Source organism: Quercus suber, unplaced genomic scaffold (assembly GCF_002906115.3).
Source record: "Quercus suber isolate HL8 unplaced genomic scaffold, Cork oak 2.0 scaffold_199, whole genome shotgun sequence".
Classification (NCBI taxonomy): Eukaryota; Viridiplantae; Streptophyta; class Magnoliopsida; order Fagales; family Fagaceae; genus Quercus; species Quercus suber.
The window spans coordinates 827516-832675 of NW_027069657.1; the positions used below are offsets into that span (position 1 = coordinate 827516).

General features: G+C 40.5%; 1 long non-coding RNA gene across 2 annotated transcripts; it reads left to right on the forward strand.

Annotated features, from left to right (window-relative positions):
• The first annotated feature begins 2059 nt into the window (after positions 1–2059).
• On the forward strand, positions 2060–5160 carry LOC112031638 (uncharacterized). 2 transcript variants are annotated; one of them, XR_010631155.1, is made up of 4 exons: positions 2060–2100; positions 3317–3702; positions 3795–3949; positions 4933–5160. It is a non-coding gene; the product is annotated as an uncharacterized LOC112031638 (long non-coding RNA). The 2 variants fall into 2 exon arrangements; XR_010631154.1 differs by lacking the exon at positions 2060–2100 and having other exon boundaries at positions 2126–3702.

The following is a 5160-nucleotide window of genomic DNA, read 5'->3' on the forward strand; positions in this document are numbered from 1 at the left end:
TACTGAGGGCATCAATTTTTGTAAACGAGGACGACCATCAAGTTAAAGCCGCCCACAAAATCTTGGGGTATACTCTTGTTCAGAAATCATTCCCGGTTCCGAAGCACGTGATCCGAGCAAACGATCCTCGGCTGTAGAAAATTACTGTGACCGAGGACGGATTTCTATTCCTCGAGAAGCCCTCTGATCCAGAATTTGTCACCCTAGCCGTCCCCTCTTCCTCCCACGTATTTGCCGAGGTTACAGAGGAGGATCTAGAGCGGGAAGAGGAAGCGTTTGACGTTTTCGACCAGCTCGATCAGTCCGAGGACCCTCCAGGGGACTTGGGCGACCCTTGTTTGACCGAAGCAGACCTCCTTGCTTCAAAAGCCTCTCCTCTGCCAATAATGGGTTACAAGAGGAAACCCCACACCAGCCTGTTGGACCTGATCGAAGGCCAACCGGGGAAGTCCCAACAAAAGCTTCCCTCTCCTCCTCTTAAGACTCAGTCTGTTCAGACGAGGTCGACTTCTGCCCAGCAGAAGCTTCCCCCTCCTCCTCCTCCTCCTCCTTCTCAAACGAGCCTACCTTCTGGGTCCGTGCCCGTCGACCCCAAGAAGAATAAGGATAAGGGCAAAAGGCTTATGGAGGATAAACTAGTGTCCTCGCAGGAGGAGGACAACACTCTGCGGTCGTCCAAGCAGATTAAGATAGGTGGCAAGAGCTAGGACAGGCAAGTTGTCACTACCCCGTCTGAGGCTCAGGCCTGGCTCCCAGCCCCAATGCTCCATGAGGAGCCCTTGAGGGATGACGCCTCCCTCAGAGACTTCAATGAGGGCGAAGGTGCACACGTGGCCGACGCGCCGGAGAGGTGCCTGCTGCTCTCGGTGGACATGGCCAAGCTGGACTCTTTGAGGAGCAAGCAGGTCTTCCTCAGTCTTAAGCGATATCTGGGGATGGTAAGAACTATGATTTCGACTCCCCCCCCCCCCCTTTTTTTCTTTTCTTTTTCTTTTTTGGAGTTGGGCTTATAGTGCATTGGTTACTCTGGCAGGCTGTCCAGGCCACCTATAGGTTGGAGGCAGCGGCCAACGACCAGGGGAAGGCCCTCGACCTAGAGCGTGAGAGGCACTTTCGGGCTACCCGGACCCTCAAGACCTACGAGGCTAACCTCCCCAAGGCCAGGGAGGAGTTGAAGGCGATAACCAGGGCTCGGGACAGCGCGGAGTCAAGTCTTGCTGGTGCCTAGAACCAGGCCAGGGAGCAGACGAGGCACATGGGTGAGGCAGAGGAGCAGCTGAGGATCGCGAGGGAGCTGATCGCAGATTTTCAAGCTAAGGTGGCTACGGCTGAGGGGGCCTAGAGGGAGGCAGAGTGGGCCAAAGACGAGGCTCAACGGGCTAAGGTCGAGGCAAATTTTGGCAGGGAAGAGGCCCTGGCTACCAAGGAGGAAGCCGAGACTGCAGCCTATTATGAGGGGGTGGCTAGAGGCTCTTTATAAAGCTCAAGTTTTGGGGGTATGTAGGCGCTACTGCTCCCAGGTTTGGGTTGAGGCCCTCAAACAAGCTGGGGTGGAGGCCTCGTCCGACCTGTGGAAGGCGAAGAGCGTATACTACCCCCCTGCCATATGCGAGGCCGCCCCTGATAGCGCCGAGGCTAGGGAGGTTGTTGAGGAGGTAGGGGCTGCCGAACCAAGGGAAGACCTGAGCGAGGAGGCGCCCNAAAGAAAAAGAAAGAAGAAGAAGAAAGAACAAAAAAAAAAAAAAAACGTTGGAGTGGGTTTGAAGAAGAAGGAAAGAAAGAAAAAGAAAGAAGAAGAAGAAAAAAAAAACGTTGGAGTGGGTCTGAAGAAGAAAGAAAAATAAAGAAGAAGATGAGGGAAAAAAAAAACGTTGGAGTATGCCCTCTTATCTGCCATTTTCAAGCCCTCTCTTTCTTTGTTTAAATTTGATTGATACTTGGATCTATTTTTATTTAGTAGTGGATTGTTAACGATCAGATTAGAAGCTTTTCAATTTTATCTTTTGCTTTTCAATTTTATTAATTGACTTATTGCCTTTTGTTTTCTACATGTTTCAGGGTTTTATCAATTTGGGCAAATCTTCGTCAAACATTGGAAAGGTTTGGCGTCTGGGTTTTATTTCTCTATTCCTTCGTTTTTGTATTTTCAAATTTGATTGTTACATGGATTAATTTTTGTTTAATAATTGATTTTTTTTTTTGTTTTCTATTTTGTTTTTGTATAAATATGTTTATGTATGTACATATATGTGCTTGGATGCCTCATTGAAGTTACGGTTTAGCTTCTTTTAGTAGGGCTAAGTAGATTAGGTCTTTGATATTTATTAGGGTAAACATTACTGTCTTTTTTTTAATATTAAAAATGACAATTACCCATGTGGTTATTATTATTATTATTATTATTATTATTATTTTAAATCTTATTAATACAACCAAACTGGTTGGTAAGCATTATTTTTGGGTTATTTTGGATGAGAATTTAAGTTGAAAAATATGTATTTTTACATCATTTGTGATGGACCTTAATGGTTATAAGGAATCATTTGTTGTATAAAACAAAACCTCAAGGAGGTGAGGTTTCATTTATAAAAATAAATGGGGTTTTGACATGGGTCATAAAAGGAATGAGAATTGATACCCTACTTTACCACCATTATTATCTTTACTTTAAAAAAATGTGGGGTTTCTAAAATTTCTCCAAACTTCAAGGAAGGTTATTGTAATTTAATCTATCTTTCTATTAATGTATAATTGTGAAAATCTATAATATAGATAGAATCAAAGAAGTTTGACTTTTGATTGGCCTTATAATATTGTGCTACACAAATTGTTGGAGCCTTACAATTTTACACATCATTATTCTAATATATATATATATATATATATTTTAATTGAGTTTAAATTCTATTCAATATTTAAACCCTCCATTAGAATCTTTACACATCATATTTTTCTTTAAATTGTAAAATAGTGGAGAGTAGGCTTATATGTGTTAATAGCATCTCACAAACTCATCTCTCTGTTATTTTAACCTAACTGGAATTTGTTACACAAATCCTTCTTTTACATATTATTTTAAGTCAATTCAATATTAATTTTCTATTTATTATATCTGTTCAATACTCTTCACCCCAAATCGTTTTATTTCCTTAACCTGTTTTACACCTTCAACTTAAATCATAATATTTTCAAATTAATGCATATAACAAGATTATCTTAGAAATCTATGAAGCTAAAAGAATTTCCCTCTTATTTTTTTGGGGAGAAGTTTAGTGGATTTTGAAGCTAGTGGATGTTTTGTTTGTATATATTCTAGTGAGGAAGCACTCAATTTCTTTGAGGCATTTCATGCGGGTCTTCTCTTCTTCAATGCGATTCTGGGTGTCATAATTGGTGTACACTTTCATTTCTTGGGTGTCTCACCACTTGAAACGCATCTTGGTATCATTTTGGGTTTAATAGCGGCTGCACTTGTCTATGTCACTGCATATTTGGTGATAAAAGTAAAACCGCAAAATGCTGCCTACCGTTTCATCTTCGGCCTCGTTTGTCTGGTATCTGGAATTTTTTCTGCTGAGCTGCTTCTCACATTAATAATTTCTCCCCTTGGGATATTAATGGTTAACTTATGTCCAATCCTGATAATTGGGATAATTGGGGTACTGTATCATTGCTACCAAAAAATTTATGAGGATCTAGCAGGTATGGCTCTCAAGGCAGTACATATCTTTTATAACAAGATTTATGGATTACTTTGTTGATGTATGGGTGGCTCATACAAATATTCCATTCAGGAGCTTCTAATGCAATATCTTCAAGTGAAGAAGACATTGAGATGCAGGAGGCAGAAACTAACCAGGGCCACTCTTCAAGGGAAGGAGACAATGAGATGCAGCAGGCAGAAACTAACCAGGGTTAAGTGGCCTGAAATTGTTAAACTACCAAGAAAGTAAGCAAAATTTTCACTTACGCAATTTTCCCTGTGGAAGGTTAATTATACTAATTTCAACATTTTAAATTCAAGACAATAGGAAATGTTCTATTCCTTTCATGTCAAATCAGAAAATTTATGTTATGGTCTGAGTGACCTTTACTCAAGAAAAAGAAAGGGCCTGAATGACCTTACAAATTATTGTGTGAAGTGGCCAATCTTAAGTGAGAAGGCCCTGTGGACTTGCATCATTTTAAAGAAAAACAAAAAACGGTAAAGAAACTTTTAGCATCTTTTGCATTGGGGAATTTGCTTCTATCACAATTTCATTTGGGGAATTTGCTTCTATCACAATTTCATTTGGTGACTAGACTAATAGAGCTTCTTCTAGGGCCCTCTATTTTGGAAAGTGTAATCCCCTGAAGGATGGGTGAAAGGCAGCACTATGTTGGGAACCTGTCCAAGTGGGGTTTTGCTAAAACTTGGGATTTTTTTGCTGTGGTTTTCTTAAATATTTGCTCTTCTCTTGTGCAGTTCCTAGTGTCCACTTGAATGTGCATGCACGCAATACCATCCCTGCCTTTTATTGTGCTCAATGGTTATAGAACCTGTTGTGTGTCAGTTATGGCACAAAATAGTCTTTTTTTTCCTGTTAGCATCAAGCATGGCCATGTTAACTGGCTAGGCTTAGGCTGTCTTCTCTCACTAGTTGTAATTGTCTTTCTTATGGCATTGCCCTTTATAGCTTCTTCAATTTGAACCACATCATTCTCTACCTATGGAATAGGTTGACAGGAGTTACTTATACAATGCTCAATATAAAGGGACTGCCTTTTTATTGTGATTTTGAATCAATTTTGTTTGTTTGAGATAAACTATCAATATGGTTGTTTCTATTGGGAATGATAAGAGGATATCTGCATATACTAATTGTTATAAGTAATTGTATTCTTGTTACCTGTTTCTAAAGCTTTCATTCTTATTTGTGATGTATGTTTCAGGTTGCTGCTTTGAAATATATGTTAAAGCAGTAATGCGAGAAGAAGCTCGTAAAAAAGCACGGGCAGCAGGTGGAAGTGCATAATGAAGTGTGATAACTCCAGGACTTCTTTACCAAGAAAAAAGTAAAAAAAGAAAAGAAAAGAGAAGAACCGTTGGGGGTGGGTGGGTTGTGTGTTGTGAGTTGGGGAGGGAATGTAAGATTGTTTGGCCATGATGTTAGACCTATT